This window comes from Lepisma saccharinum, chromosome 15 (assembly GCF_977018435.1).
Source record: "Lepisma saccharinum chromosome 15, izLepSacc3.1, whole genome shotgun sequence".
Classification (NCBI taxonomy): domain Eukaryota; kingdom Metazoa; phylum Arthropoda; class Insecta; order Zygentoma; family Lepismatidae; genus Lepisma; species Lepisma saccharinum.
Window position 1 is genome coordinate 66,523,168 of NC_139243.1, and position 12,091 is coordinate 66,535,258.

Consider the following 12,091-nt stretch of genomic DNA (forward strand, 5'->3'; position numbering starts at 1 on the left):
AACTGATGAAAACAAGCGCTCATTTCTTACTTTGTATGCCGGTGAATCTGCACTGGCAACAACGGGGACTGGCCTAAACCGGAAGTTCCGCGGGGACCGGGCAAGACCTCACCAATGTTTATGTTTACATTTTTAACACGGTATATTTCAAAACATAGAGCAAAATGAAATCCAACGCGCTTAAGTTAAAACTCCCTACATTGGAAGAATGGAGAGAACAAAACAGGGCTTCCTTCGTAACACGATTTCTTGAAAACCATTTTACACATTTGAATCAACTTTGTGATAAATTGATTAGAAAGGATGAATCTTAACAGTAAAAGTTGTAACTTTTCCCCTGCTACTATCATGGGCGTCCGGAAGGGGGGCAAGGGCAGGCCGTGGTCCCCCTGGAAAATGAAAGTCAACCAAAAATTATATATTTGTCACATATAATTTCATTTCAGCCACAATTATATGTCTTAATTATTGCATGAATATGATAAATTCAAATTTAAGCAATTTTTTTGAGGGAACAACACTATTATTGGGGAAAATTTACCTTGTTTGCCCCCCCGGAAAAAATACCATTCTTGCCCCTCCCTGGAAAAAATCCTGCGGACGTCCATGGCTACTATATTTTAGAAGATATTCGTTATCAAATATCTCAATATTTGCATATGGAACCAGCCTTTTCCGTGCCGAGCGTTTCGACGATGACGTAATGCATCCACGGACAACTGCGCATACGATCTGCGCCGAACGAGCACCCCCTGTGACGCGCACACTACGGAGCGAAGAAGTTTTTCGGTTTTCGGAAAGATCAGGCAATAAGTGAAAACGGATAATTCAATATTATTTTTTTCTACTCAGTGAGAAGGTAAGGGACAATATTCTTCGCTGTACTTGAAATTGCAGAGTACGCAACACATATGTAGAATATGTAAAAGGTCTTTTGTTGAAGACTGGAATGTTAGTTCTTTTCCTCTGAGTTTCACAATCAAGAGAGAGATGTATTTACTGTAGCATCCAAAATTCTACCAAATAATGCATGTATAGTTTCAAGATTTTTATCTGGAATTTATGTTCAGTTTAGATAACCAGATGAACATATTAAAAGGTCTACGTTTTTCTACAAAATGTACAAATTTAAGTCAAAATGCTATTCGCACTGAAACTGAAATAGGTCATTGCCATATGCTAGGAAACTGTGCTGTCCAATATGAAATTCATACTTCTAAAAAAATAATATTAAATTAATAGAAATATTTGAACATACCTACAAGAATTATGAATAATAAATGGTACACAAAAGAAAGAAAAACGATCAGACTAGAGGATGCTTATAAAAAATTGCTTCATCCGGATTTACGAGTGCTGTCTAATATAGAAATATCAGCACTGGTAAGAAGAAAATGAGAACACATCTAACATGGTTCACTACTAAATTAGCGAACCTTAGAGCTATTATGCTCAAACTACATGAAAATGCCAAAAATGGCGATCAAACTGCTAAATTGAAATATAGTGAGATTAAAAAAAATAGAAAGGAAATAAAATTAGTTAAGCTAAAAGCTAATGAGAAGTACATAACTAAGGCAAGTAATAAATGCAAAGCTGCCTGGTCAATAATCAAAAAGGGAATTAAGATAAGGGACGAAACAAAGTTGCCAAGTATGACACCCGATGAGTTTAATACTTTCTTTATAAACAATCAAGAACATTTAAACAAAATTTCTGTGAACTATAAAGACACTATCAACAATGACCTTAATGGCTGGCTATCTTGGTAGGCAAAGTTTCCCACAATTTAATCATAAAACAATTAAAACTATCAAAGCCACGAAGGTACCAGTTAGATATACCGGAAACACATTTAACTCATTTATTTTGAAATAAATTTCATTCCTACTTACCTCATATGCATAGCGGAACATTTTTCAACTAGGGATTACTTTTTTTGTCAATGAAAAAAGCTTTATTTTTAACATTATAAGTATTTATTGGTCGTTGCTAATTGGCGGCGAAATTTTGACTCTCATTGTCTATCGTCAGCTGATATGTTGTGTCGTCAGCTGATATGCAGTATTTCCGGTACTACTTTAGAATACCGGAGACACCTATCAATGATTTATTTCCCAATTTTTTACATTGCTAACGTACTATTCTGCATTGCGGAACATTTCTTTAGGTGAAATAATGAATTTCTAACGAAAATAATATCTATTTCTTACATTGACGAGTACTTACAGTTGTTCCTTATTTCCCACAAACCATCCATGGTCAGCCCCAAAAACCATTAACGTTAGCCCAAAAATTCAGGATAGCCCCACAAACCATCATGGGGACGAGGTATGCTTACTAGGTTAGGCCTGTTAGGTTAGGTTCCATTAGCACTCCTTTCGTTCAATTTAGCACATACGGACAACATCGACTTGTAGCAGCAGCAATAGCACGTTGGAAATAGATTTTCGTAGAAAACCACTTGCATTCGCATTAAAATGGATCAAAACTACATTCCCAAACATCAACAATGCTATAGAAACTGATTTGCGTAAGTACTTTCGGTACTAGTTTACTATCCTTCGGACACATTTATTTATTTTTACAGAAGAAACTACTTACCGTAATAAGTTCCTGTAGCATTGTCGAACATCGGGAAGGTGTTTTGTGTGATGTGGGAATGTTTCATAGCTGAAATTCATGTTGTTTGTTGAAAATTAATTCTCCGATGGAGAATAGCTAGCCCCACGAACCATTGGCGCTTGGATAGGTTAGTTCTGTTAGGTTAGGAAACATAGTTAAAATTTGGTGTCGTGTTAGTATCATGATCTAGAAATTGGAAATAATTGCGAACCATTGACACTAGCCCCACAAACCATTGGCACTAGCCCCACGAACCATTGGCGCTATCCCCACGAACCATTGGCGCTATCCCCACGAACCATTGGTGCTAGCCCCACAAACCATTGGTGCTAGCCCCACGAACCATTGACGCTAGCCCCACGAACCATTGGCACGTGGTTAGGTTGGCAAATTTGGTGTCGTGGTAGTATCAGGAATATATATATTTGGAATGTTCCGTGAAGCAGATACGTAAGTACGAATGTCAAAAATTGACGAAATGAAAAAGTTAGAGGTGTCCGAAGGATAGTAAATTTTTACCGTACTTTCTCCTGTAAATTTGAAGAAACCCATCTCTGGTATAGTAAAGTGTTACCTTGTTTCCAAACTTATGAACCGATAAATGCCGCACAAACTATTCACAAAAGGTTTTTAAGTGAAAATTGATCCACAAACCATTCACATAAGGTTAGGTTATGTTCAGTTAGGTTAGGCAAACAGAAAATTGAATTGGAGGAAAAAACCCCGCTCACACGTCATCTTGTAAAACTACCGCGTGGTTGTTACACTAACACTTATTAACATAATAATGATTGTTTTTAATCCACAAACCATTCATGGAAGGTTAGGTTAGGCAAACATAGAAAATTATATACTTCTATACTTAATTTGAAAAATAAGCAGTTTGCTAAACACATTAATAATATATTAGTATGATATTGTGTATATATATAGTGTCATGGAATTTGAAGAACACTTCCGTCTGGGCCTGTAAAATGTAAATGTCTACTCATAATGCATCACAGAGCTGTAGAATGGGTTTTTGTACATGGCTTGTATTGTAATCAAAATAGAGTACTATTTTTCAATTGCATTCGTTGTAATAAAACATGTAGTTTAATTTGCAAACTTCGTATTGTTGAATGTGTAATATTTTAATATGTATTTTTAATTTTCTTTTCTTTTGTAATGTTTTATATTAACATTTATATTCTTATTATGATGAAGTCTTTGCAATCATGTTGTCTAATGACTAATAAAGTATTCCATTCTAAGACAAATTATGCAGTGAGAAAGATCCATGAAAAAAATAAGTGTGGAAGCAGAAATATTTTCAGACTGCAATTTAATTTTTTATGCACACAAAGACAAAAATTGATATTTGCACCACAAGCATGCTTATTTACCTAGTTTATATATTTTTTCACTGGTGAGGAGCGAAGTAGTCCTCACACCTGCACTGCATGCATTATGTCCAAAGCAGATGCATTGTTCATTTTTGGACGACTACCATGTGGTCGCTATATTTTATGTTAAAAGGGTGTGATTACCATTTACTCTGCATTTGGTGATTATATTGGATCTCTAGGGGGAGAGGGACTTTTGCCCATAGTCCCCTTGATCTGCCCATTGTGCTGCAAGATTAAATATCATCTGAGTTTCAAATTGATTCAGGATACAAATTAATGGGGATGACCATTAGACTCCAGGATGGAATTGGGTGCACCAATAATGCAGAAATTGTTATGTTGTTTTGAATACCATATCTACCTCCTTTGCCAATAATTGCTAAATTGGCAAGGGTATGGCATTATAGGCTTCTCTGGCATCAACTAATTCCAGCTAGAAATAGAACCATGAAAGGAAGAACCATATAAAATACTTCATTTTGTGATTATACCCATTGACTCTGGACAAACCCAGGTTAGGTACCTTCCAATTCTCTTGAAACATGTTTGTTTTACGTCCACTTTATACTCCGTTAAGGTAATTGAGGCTGGGCCTACAGTCGAAAGTGGGATCCAATTCACTGTGCAATGTGTCCTACTAGGGATCGATCCCAGAAGCCTTGATTACAAGGCAATTTCCTTGAAAGAGAATGAAGCAAATTGTAGCCTCTCCTACTCTTCAATTAATTGGTGCAGTACAATATGTGACTAATCAGCTGACTGAAGAGTTACTCTCTGATAGGATTACCAGATAGCTAGCTATGAGGGCATGCTGTCCCAAAATGTGGGACATAAAACATTCTCAATAAATAATACGTATTTCTATAGAACACGTTAGAAAGCAATTTAAAAATGACACTTTTCAGTTTAAAAGAATGAATTGTTAATGTATTTTTAAATGCAAAATTTCAAAACTTGCAATCATACTAAACAATGCAACTCTTACTACATGATTTAAGTGGTACTTCTCAGAGCAGCCTATTTTTCTAAAGAAAATCAGGTTTAGTCAAAATATATTTATGTTAGAGTGGGCAGTCAAACTCTTTGAAATTATAGGGACCAGTACCAACATTTTACAAACTTTATGAAAAATATACATTTGCATTATGAATTGTAATGGCAAATAAATATTCAGCAATTACCATAATTTGAAATGGTTCCAGAGTTTCATTTTGAGTAGTTTTTAGTTCAATTACAGGGTTTCTAAGAAAATAACAAATCCAGAATTCTCTGGACTCTTCTTGGCCTTTTTTTCGTTTTCCTTGACTTTTATTTAATAAACCCCGACTTAGATAAAGTTGGAAATTAGTAATTTAGAAAATAAATATTTATTTAATGAAAAATCCCTACCAAAGGCCCAGTTAAGTTGAAAACTGAAGCTGTATTTAAGAAGATAATTAAACCTGCTTTATCTATTAATGCATCCTGGACTGCATTTGGCAGACTAGCAAGGCTCTGGCATCTGGACTCACAGCCAGTATAATCTTATGTGGGGCTTGTGTCTGTTGTCCCTATATGTTTGCGACTGTCCCTTCATCCATCTTATCTTAACACCATTCATCCTCATCTTCGCAATTAGCCAAAGGGGCAGAAAAGTGAAGTAAAATATACTAAATCTACCAATCAGTCATTGTGATAGCAAAAATTCTTGACCACAAGAATAATTTATTGCCTTTTTATTGACTTCTTGAACTACTTGTTGATTTCTTTGCTTTTTCTTGACTTTCAAACACCCTGAATAACTCTGTTCTCTATATCCCTGCTTTACAATTAAAATATTGAATCAGTATAAACCCTAAGGCAAAAAATTCCACTCAGGCATTAAACAGTGACATCAGTAGTAAGAGATCTCAAAAGTTTGTTCATTACTTGCTTCCGTATTCCCATTTGTTTTCTAGCAGGACAAACATTTTTCTTTTTGGGCAATGACTGAATATCTATGTTCTTCTTAAAGGTTCACATATAACAACTTTTTGTAGATGCAAAATAATCAAACAGTTATTTTTAGTGATTTTTATTTTATTTTATCTGCAACGTTTCACCCTGGTTTCCCAAAACTTTTTCAAGCTACACCAAGATATACATACAACAACTGATGAATGACTGAATCAAAATAAATACCAGTATTGAGTTTGGAAGTGCAGTAATTGACTTGTAACTTGCATGATTTTATCTTGTTACATATTTTCCTAATTAATATTATGTGATGCTCAAAATGTAGGACGTTTATGATATTTTTCAAATTCCTCCCAGATGCCGGACATAAGGTAAAATGTAGGACATGTCCGGGGAAAAACTGGATGTCTGGTAACCCTACTCCTTCAGCACTTGTCTTTTTAATCTGTGGAGAACAAGTTGATTTTTAGAGGTCTTAAATTTAAACTGTGTCCTCCTCCGTAGTCGAGCGGGTTAAGGCGTTCACTCGTCTTGAGATCATTCGCTGCGGGACGGCGTAGGTTCGAATCCGGCTCTGGTCGGAATTTATTCGGCCTACTTATAGGGCCGGTGGCAACCCACCACCGTGAGGAAATTGGGAAGCTCCAAGTGAGTGAGCGTAACCCGATCGAGAAGACCTGCAACGGCTGGGGGCTTGTCGGGCTGATCCCCCGACACTCCAATACTGGTCTAAGATCTCCACGCTACAACAGGTGACGGAGGAACAGTGTGGGAGGGAGACCAGCAGTCGGTAGGTAAGCCAAGGCCCTCATGGGCTGTAGAGCTATGGGTTATTATTATTATAAATTTAAACTGTGAATTGCTGTTACTATCAAGTTTATAATGCACTGATTTTTCCTGGAGACTTTTATATTCAAATTAATGTCAAAATATTCATAAATGCAAAATTTGTAAGCAATTGATGATCATGGGCTGACATCTATGACTTAAGCATACAACCTTGATATTTTTACAATGTAATTTTATTATTAATCAAGAGCAAATTAATGGATGCAAGGGGTATATAAAATTTTACGTGTGTGAGAAATGAATCAAGCAGGAATGTGTAGTTACGAATATTCTAGGTGCTCTAATGCAGTGAGGGTACCATGATTAAAGGGCACACCAGAATCTTACCCAGGAGGCCAGTCGAGACCAGGTTAGCCTCAAGTATTTCTGTTGTCAGGGCTGATTGTGTCCACCCCTCATAACAATAATAATCATATTTGTAACAAGTAGAATTTGTATTTCTGTTAGATTTTCAGATAGAAAGTTATTCATGAAGCAAGTGTCATTTCATACTTAGAATGCAAGAACAGACATGGTATCAATATTGCAATGAGGTGAGACTTGGTAATCTTGTCTTCTTTCATGTGCAAGGAGGTTGGTCTCATTCATGGTCTCACATCAAGTTGTAAAATTGTATCTTGGTGCCCCATCTGCATTGAAAAAAAAAAGCCTCGTTCCTGACTTGATCTCAAATTTAAACCTGAATGCTGCAAAGATAATCACGATAAACAAATTATATAAAATAAATATAGATATCCCGTGGTGCAACAGCCTGTGAGGGGCAGGGCCTACCTACCGACTCCTGGCCTCATTCCCACCTGTTGAGGTGGGAGATCATCCAACCACTTACGGGGTTTTGTGTGGTCAGCATGACCAATACCTAGTCGTAGGTTTCCATGACCGGATTATGCTACCCATTCGTCTCTTCGAAATTTCCTCACGATGGTGGGTGGCCACCAGTTCCAGGAACAGGCCAAAATCTCAGGAGAAAAGTCGTTAGGCTTCCCCCAGGAGATTCGAACTGGTGGCGTCTCATAATTGGAGCCCTGTTGCTTAATGTTGAGCACAGTGATGACCAGATACAGCACCACAGCCAATATTTTTAGTTATTTCCCAGCACATCATTATTTAAATTTTTTTAGGATTGCACCACCATTGTTATTTACTGAAATAAGGGAATTGTGTCTAGTCCGATATTTAGAAACCTTGTAAACAATATGTCTAGAAATATATTTGGGGAGGGGGTGGGGGGTCCGAACCAAGTATCTCAGAAATCATAATACAGTAAACCCTCATGAACACAAAATCGCTTAAGACGAACACTCGGTTAACATGAACAAAATGTTGGTCCCGGCAGGGATGTATTATATCTTATAGAAAGTTTTATCGGTTAACGCGAATTTAGGTTACCACGAATTACGAACTGTTTTCTTAGTCCGTTGCATCATTAGATCTCATTTAACATGAACTTTCAAAGCTTTTCATAACTTTTTTTGATGTTCCTCTGTCGTTCCTCTGCTAGGTATGTAAGAAATTGCTCAACAATCTCTATTATGTTGTCAACAATCAACTTATACAGTATTGTAACCAACAGATTTAGATCAACAATGTGTTCAAGTGTGTTTTTCTATTCTTTAAAACATAGCCAGTATGAGTAACATTAAGATTAAAACTTGGGTGCAATTCCTCGACAATCACGATCATCCCATCTACAATGAGCTTATATGTATTTAACCAACAAATTCAGTTGTGTGTTCAGATGTGCTTTTCTATTCTTTAAAACGTAGCCAGTACGAATTGACTGCTAGTTTTACGGAAGCTATGAGTACAGTTGACCGTGAAGTTACCAGGCATTTGTGTTCCCATCTGCGACAGTGCAATATGCAGGAATTTTTCACCAGAAAATGATCTTGAGTACTTTTTTTTTAAAAAAGTTAATTACTGTAGTAGTGTTTACTATGATGACATACATAATATGTATTGTATATGGTTAGGTAATGTGTAGAAAGAACTGTATTACAACAATAAAATTTGAGTCCCCGAAATTTTTTTAACATGAACTCTTGATTTTTCGGTCCCTTAGGATTCGTGTTAACGAAGGTTTACTGTAATAATGTTTAAATTAAAATAATTATATTAAATTTAAATAATGTCAATTAAGATAATAAATAAATTAAAACTGTATTGGTATTATTACGTTAATAACTAAAAAGACGATAAGTGAATAGATATATAACAGTACTATTATTATCTAGCTTACATATAGTTAAGATTGCCAAAATTTGTGCAAGGAAATTATGTGCATAAATATTCTTTGGTACTGTGAATTCAAAGCAGTATGATCACAATATAATCCTTGCCTTCTACCAAGGGTGCCTGTACTTTGCTAATGAATAGTTCTTTGTCTTTCTGTACATTTTCTCAATGCACAGTGGCAACACTGCGTTTCAGCAACTAGTAGCGGAAATGAAATAATACCCACCCAACCCCCAATTCTCCACATATTGTAACAACTCTACAACACTCGCCAACGTCTATTTCCGCAAACAGTAGCTAATATTATATAACTCTTATATAATATTAGCTACTGTTTGCGGAAATAGACGTTAGCGAGTGTTGTAGATGTTGTTAATGATTAGGGCAAGACATTTGATGATTTTGCCATGTGAAAACTTTTCTCTTGCCGACTATGAATTAAATCCAGGATACATTGCTTGCTTTCAGCATGCTGTAATTGTATCAGTGGGTGCGTTCCGAAAGTCTTAACGAAACGAACGCATTCAACGAAAATAACTGGGCTCGTGAATCTGGTGAAACCAGTTATTTTACAGACTTATGGAACGCTCTAGGCAAAAGCGCATGCGCAGCGTTTTGTTTAGAGAAAGTTTCCACATGGCGTCAGCGGAAGGAATGTCGTTATGGCAAAAATAAACTCTATTATGGCCACTGTTACTCACTTTAATCACATTCTAAGAATGGTCAAGGCAAACTTATCTTGTGCATGTTGCTTCATATCGCTATCTGTTAAAATTATAATACATTTTCCGAACTAGTGCAGTTTGAATCCATCAGCACGCGCTTTGTCTGCAAGGAGCAGACGATTTTCACGGAACAAACCAGCATCCTGGCCCGTGCCTTTCGTTCAAGAACGAGATTCACCAAACGCACGGAATGCGACTTTTGGGACAGCATAATGAAACTCACGAAACGCACGGAAGCACTTATGGAACGGCCAATTACCATAACTCGTTTAACGCGTTAAACTTGTGCGACTTTCGGAACAGGCCCAGTGAAAGTATACAGAAGCTCCTCAAGTTAATGTCACTACTAGCAAACAATAGGCAATTATTTTTATTTGAAAATATCAGCCAAGTGTTAATTGTTCATTTTTATTCAGATTTATTGCAAAAAACTATTTCAATTTGTGTTTTCAGTAACAATACAGAATACAGTTATTTTTTGTAAATTGATATTAAATTGTTCTACATTTGCTATTTCTGCAATAATAATCAGACTGTTTCTTACAAGAGGTGTTCATGGGCATTATCCTCCATCTCAAACAACATGCGGTAAATTTAAGCATATTGGACTATAATCCATTAAATGGCTCCCTAAAATTAACTCATTTTCTGGTAAGAAACTAAAAATACAAATATGTTTTTAAAAATCTTTTTAAAATTTTTGGGATTTTTTTTTTTAACTTTTTTTAGGTCATGAATGCATTTTCTATTTTGCATGTTTTTAGGTATTTTTGCTCATTAAATGTTAAGCCCTAATAATGATCATTTTATAATTATTCAAGCTTGATTCCTTCATGATTCTCTCGGATGCAAAATGAAAATGAAAAAATGAATTATTTTTTTAAATTTCTGACACTTTTTCCTTTAGGCCAGGCACACACAGGATCTGACACGACGAGTCATGATGCAATGCAATGCAACACGATGGAATACAAACCGACACGACAAGTCACTTTGCTTCTGACAAAAAGTAACAAATATTTATTATTGTTATCATTGCTTTTTTCTGGAAAGAAAGTTTTCGGCACTCTACAAGTTGGTTTGCTGTTATTATTTGTTATTGTGTTTATCATAAGAACTGCTCTAAATACTGTAGTATATAAATAATCATGCATACATGTACACACACACACACACATATACTTCTTTTGTTAAATTAAAATTATTTTAGTTTCATTCTCACATACAAAAAGTTACCTGTATGGCGTGCTGTTGCGTACCACCTGAAAAAAAGCACTGATTTTTATTATTATTGCATCCAAAGTAAATGTATAAACACAAGATAGATCACATCTGTCATTTCAGGAAATTAGGTTCTCATTTACATCTAAAACGAATAGCACTCACTCCAATATATTAGTTGTTTCTACATTTCTGGTCCGCCCACTGACAGAAGACACATTTAGTACAAGAACTTCCTTTTTTTCCTTTCATTTATTCTTCACTAGGATTAATGTAACAAAGAATGAACTTTTGTATGGTGCATTAAATCAATAAAATGGATGTCCAATGTCGCAGCAGGAACAGCGTTTTGCCAGAATGGAGTTCCGGTCCATTCCGGCTCACTTTAAGTGCTGCCCCTGCACCCTCCAAAAAAGCAAAAAGTTTAATTTGCATACTGCAATCACATAGTTATTCGAGCAATAAATATAAAGCTCGCCTGAAGATTGTTTTTCTTGTACAATTTACAATATGTTTTGTACACTACAAGAAAATTTCTAATAAGCCTATTTTTTTTTCACGTAAATGTAATTGTAATGTAATTCACGTCCTGTGCCACTTCATTCCATAGTGCATCAATTTTGTCTTTATTATGGTGCTCAGTCGATGAATCGTACAGTGGAGGCCTCGCTTGCACAAGAACAATTAGCTGCTTTGGATCAAGCTCTATTTTTAACCTCTATATTTAACCGTGCTGTCAAACTTACTTATATATTTGCTGTTAAACGATACAGTGATGAGTCACATGCAGGTGGTGCACTGAGATGAAAGGATTTGCACATCCGCAGAGTATTTTGTCGCATCGTGATCCTGCGAGACCAAATTCCCGGGACCTTCACTGGTTTATCGCAAATAATCGCAACGTGACTCTAGTCAAATGTTCCATCCATTGTGTGGCGGCTCATAAGAGCCCCATGTTAAACGTTCCCCGAGTCAGTTTGCAACAAAAATGACTCATCGGATCCGGTGTGCAGCTGGCCTTAGTCCTGTACTGTGATCATGCAGCCTAAGAAGTAATGGTTTATGCTCCGGCTACGGGATGCATACAGGTTCGGGTCTCCTGGGGAAGCATAA

At 36.2% G+C, this 12,091-nt stretch overlaps 1 protein-coding gene across 1 annotated transcript in view; it reads left to right on the forward strand.

Moving 5' to 3' along the window:
* The first annotated feature begins 796 nt into the window (after positions 1 to 796).
* The window catches only part of LOC145999500 (uncharacterized), a 70,909-nt gene continuing 59,614 nt past the window's right edge, over positions 797 to 12,091 (forward strand). Inside the window, exon 1 of the mRNA XM_083136463.1 lies at positions 797 to 859. The gene's annotated coding sequence lies outside the window, so the exon portion shown is untranslated. The remainder of the gene's footprint in view (positions 860 to 12,091) is intronic.